The sequence below is a fragment of the Jatropha curcas genome, chromosome 11, assembly GCF_041381405.1.
Source record: "Jatropha curcas cultivar XTBG-Jc1 chromosome 11, XTBG_Jcur_1.0, whole genome shotgun sequence".
NCBI lineage: Eukaryota > Viridiplantae > Streptophyta > Magnoliopsida > Malpighiales > Euphorbiaceae > Jatropha > Jatropha curcas.
In genome coordinates, this window is record NC_143161.1 from 25020637 (window position 1) to 25031758 (window position 11122).

Genomic DNA, 11122 nt, shown 5'->3' on the forward strand with positions numbered 1-11122 from the left:
TTTGGTTAAAAAATGACACTTTGATTTAAATTATTAAAATAACTAATCTTTTTTATGACATGTCTTGCATATGCTCATTATATATTTGTATTTTTTAATTTTTTTATTTATATCATATTAAAGCATAAAAAATATAATTACTTAATTCATATCGGACTTTGTTGTACAAACTACTAGTAATTTTACTTCTTATTTACTTAATTCTATTTTTTTTTATAATAAAGTGGTCTCAAAATAAAATTCAACCCAATCTCTAAACCTAATCTTTTAGTACTACCTAATTTATAAATGCAGATTATTAAAACCTTAATAAGTGTCCAAAAAGAAAATCAAATCATCACTCAATCTCTAACCCCATATCAATATCTATATACAGTTATAACGAAAAAAAAAAATAAAAAATTATTTTTTACTGCTGGGTAAAAAAAAAAAAAAGAAATGAGCAGAAGATTTGAATTGATAATGGTAATTATTTTGGCTACAGTGACAATGTTACTTACCCATTGTATTAAGGAAAGGAATATATGCACATACACACAAATTATTAGAAGCCCAAAAAGTGACGCAAAATAAAAATTTATAGTTCTAGTTTTTTTTTTCCAATTTTATAAATACTATTTTCTTTTAAGTCAAACAAATTTATAGTATAATAGAAAAAATATTAAAAGATTAAGAATGTTTATTCATCAAGAGCCATCTATTTATTTCTAGAGAGATATAAATCTCTTGCTAAATTAAAGTGATAGTAGTTACAAATTAATTCAATAATGGAAAAATAAAATAAAAAATTATTATTAAGAATAGAACTCTTTTCGAAACTTAACATATAACAAGAAATAAATTATATTAAAAAAATTACCAATTTAAATTTCAAAAATCAATCTCTTCTTTCTGTATTTAATTCCATTTAGATTACATTCTTCTTGGGTTATTTTACAATCGATTTGATTTGATTTTTTTAATTTTGCTTTTCTTGTCTTCTTCTCCGTTGGTGTTAGCTGCGATGCCAGATTTCTGTAAGTTTCAGGTGAATTATTTTGTTTGCATCCACCATTGAATTGAAAAACCTCTTTATGTAAATACATTTAGATATAATGTATTTACCGTTGAATTGAAGAACTTAGTTTTTCAGTTTATTTTTTTTTTCTAATTTTTCGTTTTACGTCTTTTTATTTTGTTTTTCATTTTTCAATTATAGTTTTTTATTTTTAGTTTTGTTACTTTATTACTTCGTTCTTCATTTTGTTGTTATGTTTTCTATTTGATTTTATTTTTCTTTTATGAATGAGATGTTTTCTATTTGGTTTTATTTTTCTTTATTGAAGGATACTTGACATTGTTTGTTGTTTGTGGGCAGAAGGGTGCGACATGGATTCGTTAATGTTAGGTTAGAAATTATTGATTTATTTTTTTTTTATCAAAAATAACATTCTCTCTATTTCTAATCTTTTTTGACATTTTGTTTAGTTTGAAACTTCATTTTTAATATTTATTAATGCTAACCTATAAAAATACTCTCAACTTTTTGACTATTATAAATCATTTAAAATGACTTTTGTAATCCGAATACTCTAATTTTGAAACTTAGATATATTAGCGTCCAAAACGATAAAATAATATATAATGGGACCTACAGTATAATATTAGTTAACTTAACTAAAAACTTAAACGCGTCGTTTTAATTACCACCATGTACCTAGTATTTTCCTCCCTCAACTTCTTCTATTTCCCTCTTTCTCCACTGTTGATAGATACCCATCTCTCATCCATAACGCTTCTTCCGCTTTTGCTTTTTTTATTCTTTTGAAGCTTTATTCCAGATTTTGTCTCCTTCTTCCCCCTGTGTCTTGTATATTGCATCTGGAAAATGTCAATATTTGCACTTTGAACATGATTGTTTATTTGAATTCTCTTCAGTGGGCTGTAGAAGATTGAAATTTTTTTTACTGGTGGAAAAATGAAAAGGTTGAATGGAGATAGAATGATGCATGGCTTTTGCATTTGATGTTTCATAACTATTTATTTATAATTAATAATTACATGTTATTGCTGGTCGTTCTTTTCTTTTTTTGTAAAAAAAAGGGAAACGTCATTTTTTGCTCAGTATATTGCTGAGAAAATAAAATTTTTTGGCGGTATTAATTATTTAACTCCAAGAGAGACTGCTATGAAAGAGAGAGGTTGCTATTAAGAGAAATTTCCTCTCAAAACGGTGCATTTTGCACATCTTGTGTGTTTAGATTAAGTTAACCCAATGTGGCAAGATGGAGCCCATAAAAATAAATTTTTTTATTATTTTTCCTAACACTAATTTTATATTGAGGTGCTAATATATATATGTTTGAAAATGAGGGTGCCCAAGGCATAAATGTCATTTTAGAGTGATTTATAACAAGTCGAAAAGTTGAAAGTATTTTTATAGATTAGTTATTAAGATGCCTCAAAAATCTTATAGCATTCTCAACTTTTACTTTGATATTTTAAATACTTTAATTTATAAAAATTAGGCTTAATTTTACTCGCCATACTCGAACTATATCCCATATGTCTTAATTGGCATAAACTTCAATTAGTCATTTACAAATACAATAACTTCTATTAGAGTAATATAAAAGTCTTTTTACTGATTTTCAATCAACTACCAGTGAAAAGCTGACGTTTAATAACCTTTTTGATAAATTATTTATTTTAAAAAAATAACATTTTTGATAAATTATTTGTTTTTTAAAAAATACAACATTAGATCTAATGTCATCGCTTGTAATTCCACCCACAAACTACACCCATGACGCAATCTCTCCACTATCAGCAATGAAAATCCAGATGATGTTATCAAACACAAAATAATGATACTAATAATAATGACATATTTTCATCTATTGTTCCTAATTTGTTGTCTCTAATCCATTGTTGTTGATATGAATATATTTTTAACAAAATAATGAAAAGAATTCCACTAAATTTGAAGCAAAGATAAAAATTTTATTGTTCAAAAGATGTACATGAGAATAATAATAAAAAAAAAAGCTCTATAGTTTATTTTTTCCATGGTCTTTACCCAACTTCTCTTTATCTTCTTCTATCCTCTTTTTCACAATTCTTGGAGTGTTTAGGCGAAACCATAGATTTAGAGATTTATTGATAATGATGCCATTGGTTTTTGAAGCCATTAATAGGTTTTTTTAGATGAAGAACTTTTCAGATTGAAGAAGTTGAGGAAAGAGTGTTATTTTTTTTACTCAAAACCAATGAGTTTCTCAAATCTCCATCGTGTTGAGAAGAATAACAATGAATATTGTGGTTGATTTTTGGATTTGAACCTTTTGAGATTGAAGAAGTTGAGGATAGTGTGGTTTTCAAAACTAAGACCAAGTTTTTCAGATCTCCATCGTAGAGAGAAGAATAACGGTGAATACTATGGTTGAGACTAATGCCATTGGTAAATAATGGATAGGTAACATTGTATTTACTGACAAAGTATTCTTTTATAGATTTAGAGATTATAATGCAAAGGTTAAGAGAGAAGGTTAGTGATGGACATGCAAAAGGCAAAGAGGGGAGTTAGTGGGAGAGATACGGCATGAGAGAAAAAATCTGATATGATTTTTTTCATTTATTTTGTTAAAAGTATTTTCATGTCAGCAAATTATCGATACTTGATTAGATAACTAGTAATGACACTTTTTTGTTACTCGAATAATAATTAAGGATTTTTTAAGCAACTAATTGAAATTTAGAGACAATAAAGTAATAGTATATATAGTTAAATAAGCCCAGTAATAATAATAAACACTAGATGCCATTTACAGAGGATAACTAAGACTAACCACATGCCTGTGAGTTAAAGCAAATTAATCAAAGGAAAATAATAACATTGGTCCCTAAGTTACAGTCAAATTAACATATAAGAACCTCTATTTTCAAAAAATAACTATGAGTCCCTGGTCCTTAAATATGATTTTATTGATACTTTAATTGTTTCATTCAAAATAGAGAAACAAAAGTATTAACGGAAATCATAAGGGAATGAGTAAAGTGTTAATGGAATCATAAGTTAGGGACCTTGTTGTTAGTTTCACTATTATTTAGGGATCAATTTCTTAGTCAATTGCTAATTAAAAGTCGCTACTTTGGACACAAGGATGAAGGAACGAGATCACTTGCTAATAAACAAAAGTTACATTGGTCCCTTCTCTTTCCTTTCTCTAAATCGGAGTCAAAGTGATAGAGATGAAATGATGTAGCTTAGTGTTGCGGTGACTGGTGATGAAGTGGAAAATGTTGTTCTCTAGACAAAAAGCATGTAGCAGAACGAATAATAAGCTAGTGACACAAGGAGCGCGAGAGAAAATGTAAGACAAAAGAAAGGAGAGAGAAGGTAAGAGAGAAAAAGATGAAATAATATGATGTGGCCTTTTTCTTTTCAATAATTTGCTAACAAAGTTATTTCATGTCATCTTTTCGCCAATACTTGATTAGAAAAATGACAAAAAGAGTTTTGTGTTATTCTAATAGAAGTTGATGTATTTGTGATGAATTTTAGTCTAAGGATATGGTACATAGTTCAGGGTCACCATATGAAAATGAGCCTAAAAACTATACTCGTGATATTTTTCAACTTGTTATTGAATATTCGAACTTATAAAATTAGATCGATTAAGCACTTTTTTGATAGTTGAAAGATGTGCAAATTATTATTCCAAATATTATACAAACTACACATCAAGTGAATATTTTGCAAATAAATGCTAAAAATACCAAAAAAACTATTATTGGTATTATGGAAAGGGTTACAATGTTACCAAAATATATAATTTCAGGAGTAAAATATCTCTCATAAAGTTTAGAGTACCACAAGATTTTTGTTTCGTAAAGTACATGGGTGAATTTATGCATTTGGCCAAGCTTATTTTCGCTCTAAACTTTATTTATTCTGTAAGTTGTGGGCTTTTACTTTAATTGGAGTCAATTGATTCTTTTTTCTCAATTTTAATTTTTAATCCCTCCATTAAACTTTGATAGTTACATTTGTTTATCCATTTAGATGAACTTTGGCATTTTTTTTTTCAAATCCAGTCACTTCTTTGAATTGTATCAATTAATGCCGTGTACTTATTTTTCTATATCAATTTTAGCCTTCATAGCCTTCCGTCCAATTTTTATTAATGTGGCCATTATATCATAGAAGTGGGGCCTACGAGATGCTATACAAGTGCCCAATTATATTTATATGTGTATTTACAAAAAAAAAAAATAACACCGCTACCCTGAACGACACAGTTTCAAGCTAGGGTGGATTTTTATTTTATTTTTTAAATTTCTATTAACATCAATCACAAACAACAAAAAAGAAACAAATTTGCATCCACTCATCGCTATCAAATGAACTTTTCGGCCACCAAAATGATCGGAACGAAGTGGCAAACGAATCCTCAGACACTGGTGACTATATTTTCGACTTCTTTCATTGATGAACGTTTGTCCTACGTGAATCAAGGCTTCCTTTTCTTTGCAGTTCCACCATCTTCTCCAACTTATTTTCCAGCCAAATTCCAGCAGAAATAGAAAATAGAGTGAAAATTGAGCGACGAGGAGTACGCAATCCAAGTTCAAGAATGAAGACGACGTGTCTCATTGTAAAGAGAGGAAACAATTCAAGAAAGAAGCCATCTCCATTTGCAACCCCTTAGCCGCCACACACTCTACTTATGCTATCTCCTTAAAACACATTGGAGCTTCCTTACTGATTATGCCCAAAGCGTGGTCGGAGACTATGCCTTGTTTGCCACTGCTGCCATAATAGCAACAGAAACACAATGGGAAATATGATTATCTTTGTCTGTTATTGTTACATATGGATTTTTTCTATTTGAAAAATAAAAAATATATTTAAAAACTATTCTTTTTTTTTTTGGTTTATTATATGGGTATTGTATTTAGGTTCTAAATTTTGAGAAGCTTTTCATTCTGGAATTTCAATTTCTTTATGTGGATGTTAAAAAAAAAGAGGACTCAGTATTTATTCTTAAGAATCTTTAATTGAAAGAGGAAGAATATCAACTAAATCTCTCTTTCTAGATCCAAATGGAGCAATGTGGTGGAAGGAGACAAAAAGGTCAAAAACCCGACGATGTGATTTGAGGAAAAAGCTAATAAAGTACAACAGGTGGAGGAGGATGGATCCTGTAATGGTGGTGCGATGCTAGTCCCAATATCGACAGTGGAGAAGAAAGTAGTGAAAAAGACTTTTGCTTTTTTCTTTTTTCTAATTTTTTATATTTGAGGTTGCTTAACCAACCTAATTTAGCACTTGTGGGACATATTCATCAAGGTTAACAGACACATCAGTTTAATTTGAACGGATTGTTAACGGAGACTAAAATTGATACAAATTAATTAGTACGTGGTATCATTGATAAAATTAAAAAAACTGACCAGATATGGTAAAAATGTTAAACTTCAGTTACATTAATTGGAGTCAACTGATTTCATTCTAACAATTTTAATTTTTAATCCCCCCATTAAAATTTGTCAATTACATTTTTTTTATCCATTTAAATGACACTTTTAAAAAATCCATGTAATTTAATTATTTTATTCCACCTTTGGTTCAATTAGACGAGCATTAATTAAAGGGCACTTTAGTCGATTACCATTATTTTCTTAAGAGTTAGAAAAGGCAAAAACTTTCAAATTTAATGGAACGGATATACTATTTTTATTCAATTAAGGACAAAATCTAATGGAAATACATGGAACTAGTGTTGTGCATCAATTAAATTAATCTCCAAACAAAACCAAATTAAAATATAGATAATTGAAACTGCACCGAATAACATATATAATCGGTTTTTGTTCATTTTTTTCAACTATGTTTAACCAATTTAGGGCATAAGGTAAAATTGGTTAGATAATATATAAAACTGAAACTAATTTAAAATCGATTACCTTTCCTTGTTAAAACTTAAATGTCCTTTTGAAAAACCAAACTAAACCGTCATTTTTTATTAAGATTTCATGGACAAAGGGGATAAGAAAAGCGATGGGAGCCGGGAATTAAGTAGCGGAAACAATCCAAGATCGAAACAACTGTGAAAGCAAACCAACCACACAAATTACACAAGAACTGACCTTTTGTAGCGCAGAATCGCTCATCAGAGTTCTTTCCAGAATTCTTCAAGTCGCCCTATAGTCTTTTATTGTGTGACCTTAATTGATGCTATGAATCATATTTTTCTGATTGGACAGAAAAATACAGTATGTCCGTTTCTCGAGAGTTTACTGCTTTTTTCTCTGAATACCTTGTTATCTCAAAATAATGCGTATTTAAAAGAAAACCAATAACCTCTCTTATCCGCGTGGAAAGCAAACGATAAGATTAATCATTTTGTTGCCTACAAGGTTGATATTTTAAATAAAATAAAATATTTCTTTTTTAATTAAAAATAATAAATAAAATTTTAATTAAAAAATTAATCTATTAATTATTTAAAATACATAATCCACGTACGGTCCAAATAATTAACGCACAACAGAGACCGCATGAATAAATTAATAAGACTACAAACAATAATAAGAATCCATACAGGACTAGTATATTCTTATTATAATTAATCATAAATTATTCCACTAAAAATTCATAATTGAACTCCTTATTAATTTAACTTTCCATAACATAATAGTTTATCATGTAAAGATTACATATGCTTGCCAAATAAAATAAATCACTGACTATTTATTTAAATAACAATTTTAATCTTTAAGATTATTGCTTAACTTATTTCATGTGTTGGATTAAAAATCCACCTACAAGGTTTACACAATGAAACCTTATAAATTTACTTAAAGTGCATCATCATTCTCCAAACCGAGACATGGATTCTATCATTAATTGATATTTCACAAATATAAGTTGTTTTGCCCAATTCATCGAGAATTATTGTCCTGATAAATGAAACTCACTCTTTAATGAATTAAAGCACAAAGCAATGTATATTTGCTCATATTAATTAAACCAAGATTAAGAACATAAATCTTATTTCCTAATGTCCGAGAGTATATGTTTTAAAAGTCAGTATAAAACAACCATTCTCTACTTGGTCCAGTTAGGTACATACAAAATGTACTAACACTTCTATTATAAAATATGCTGAAAATTTTATTCATTTAAAGCAAATCTCCAATTAAATACATAGAAATAATTATTTAAAGAAATAACACCAAAAACATACTATTACATTTGCATGGTTACTAGTATATCTCTATCAATCTTCCACTTAGACTCATAAACATGTATCTATTATGTTAACTCCCATTCCCTCTACATGACTATCAAAAGTCTTTGCTGGTAAGCTCTCTGTAAAAGGATAAGCTAGATTGTTTTCCGATGCAATCTCTGTCACCACCATATCACCCCTTTGAACTATGTCTCGTATCAAGTGATACTTTCACTCAATGTGTTCTGCCCTTTTATGGCTCCATGGCTCCTTTGAGTTTGCAATTGCCCCGCCATTATCACAATAAAGTGCAATAGGCAATTGAATTGATGGAACCACACCTAGACCCATTAGGAATTTCTTAAGCCATACTGCTTCTTTGGTTGCCCAGAGGCTGCCACATATTCAACTTCCATGGTGGAGTCAACAACACAAGTTTGCTTGATCCTCCTCCAACTTATGGCTCCACCTCCCAGGACAAACACATTTCCTGAGGTAGATTTCCGGGAGTCCTTATCAGACTGAAAGTCTGAATCTGTACACCCAATAGGCACAAGATCTCCTAACTGGTAGACCAACATATAATATCTAGTCCTTTTTAAGTACTTGATTATATGTTTAACTGCTGTCCAATGTTCTCGCCCAACGTTAGACTGAAATCTGCTAACCATGCCAACAACAAAGTAGATATCAGGTCTAGTGCACAACATTGCATATATGAGACTTCCTACTGCCCAAGCATAAGGAACTGCCTTCATGCTCTCTATTTCTTCAGGAGTCTTAGGACACTGATCTTTAGATAGAGTGATTCCATGTCTGAAAGGCAAAAAACCCTTCTTAGAATCTTGCATGTTGAAACGAGCAAGAATGGTATCAATATAAAGTGCTTGAGATAAGCCAACCATTCTCTTCTCGATCTCGCATAAGCTTGATCCCAAGAATATAGGCAGCTTCTCCCAAAATCCTTCATATCAAACCGCTTAGACAGCCAGTCTTTGATAGAAGTCAACACACCTACACAATTTCACATAAGCAGAATATCATCCACATATAATACTAGAAACACAACCTTCTTACCATTTCATTTCTTATACACATAAGACTCGTCATGACACTGTTCAAAACCAAGGTTTTGATCAACTGGTCAAAACAAGTATTCTAAGACCTAGATGCCTATTTAAGTCCATAAATAGACCTATTTAAGTAACAAAGTAAATTTTTCTGGCCATTAGATATGAAATCCTCTAGCTGCTTCATATAGATGCATTCATCAAGCTTCCATTTAGGAAAGCTATCTTGACATCCATTTGCCAAATTTTATAGTTGAAATGAGCTACAATGGATAGAAGAGTTCTAATAGACTTAAGCATATCTACTGGCGAAAAGGTTTCCTCATAATTGATCCCTTCTTTATGAGTATACCTTTTTGCAACAAGTCTTGCCTTATAAATTTCCACTTTACCATCTACACCCCTCTTTTTCTTATAGATCCACTTAAATCTGATGGGTTTAACCCCTTCAGGTGGTTGTACAAGTTCCCATACTTGATTAGAGTACATGGACTCCATCTCATATTTCATAGCTATAAGCCAGTTATCAGCATCTTTATCTTGTAGTGCATCATCGTAACATACTAGTTTGGTATTCACTTCTTCAGGGACCCTATCAAAAGCTTCTCTTAGAAGTGTTACTGAATCGGCTAATTCTCCCACTACGATGAGGTAATACTAGATCAACCATACCGTCATCTTGCTCTAGCTATAAAGCCAACAAATCTATGACTGGTGCAACAATATCCTAGTCAGGTTCCTAAGCCTCCTCAAAATTTTCTTCAATACCAGTAGGTAATAAAATGTCAATGGGTTCCACTTGTTATTAGGGCTCAGACTACCTACTAGCGTGGCTATTCAATGAAAAGGAAGGAGCAAGAGGGCTCACTTTCTTGAGTACTCCTCAAGCGGTTATTCAAGTATAGAAGTTAAGAGATCAAAGGAGCTAGTGATGGGGCAGTGGTTCAGTGGATTGTTTGGTAACTAACTATGGAACTTGTAAAAGGAGCAGTGAAATAACATAGAAAGCTGGCCAACTTTCTCGACGAATTCAACCATTATTTGGAGGGAAAAAGATAGCTTAATTAAAGGACAACTGATAAGATCCATGGATCCTTATAAAGAGTTCTATAGCAGGATAGAGATATAATGAACCAAGTGAACTTATATAAATTGCTAGACCGTCAATCCAAATGAGTTTGACACATTAGTTTAAGAAGAAGGGGATGAAAATAACAAGAGTTTAGAGGGACAAGGGGACATGAGAGAAATATAATTAAATTGGGGTGTTTGAAAAGAAAGGGGGATACAAAGTGTCTTGAACACAAAAGTCTCACTTTGGAACACTTTCTAGAATAGATGGTCTTTGACTTTGGAGGTCTTTCATGATCTTACCCCCAAGTATGGCTTTGGATCAATCGATTGTTATTAAAGGTCGGTGTCCTCTTGTGTTAAAAATATGCCACCATTTTTATGGATTGGTGTTTGATCTATCGTGTAGGCATTGATTGGCTTAGAATGACCACTATCCTTTTGAGTTTAAAGGATACTTTTATGAGTTGGTCACTTTTCTACTGGATAAGCACTCATTGACCCAAAATTCCATTATCCTTTTGAGTTGAGAAGATATTTTCATAAGCTGGCCATTGGTCAGCTGCACAGGCATTGATTGATCCAAAATCGCCGTTATCCTCTTAAGTTAAGAGGATATCTTCATGCATTGACCACTTTTCGATTGTGTAGGCACTAACTGACCTAAAATGACAGCTACCCTCTTGAGTTGAGAGAATATAATTACGAGTTGGCTGCTTTTAACTAGTACTATCAATACGGGCTGTCTGGCCTGGCCCAGCTCGG

At 31.0% G+C, this 11122-nt stretch overlaps 1 pseudogene; it reads right to left on the reverse strand.

Annotated features, from left to right (window-relative positions):
- Positions 1-8282: 8282 nt before the first annotated feature.
- LOC149492801 (secreted RxLR effector protein 161 pseudogene) lies at positions 8283-8974 on the reverse strand (annotated as a pseudogene).
- Positions 8975-11122: the final 2148 nt, after the last annotated feature.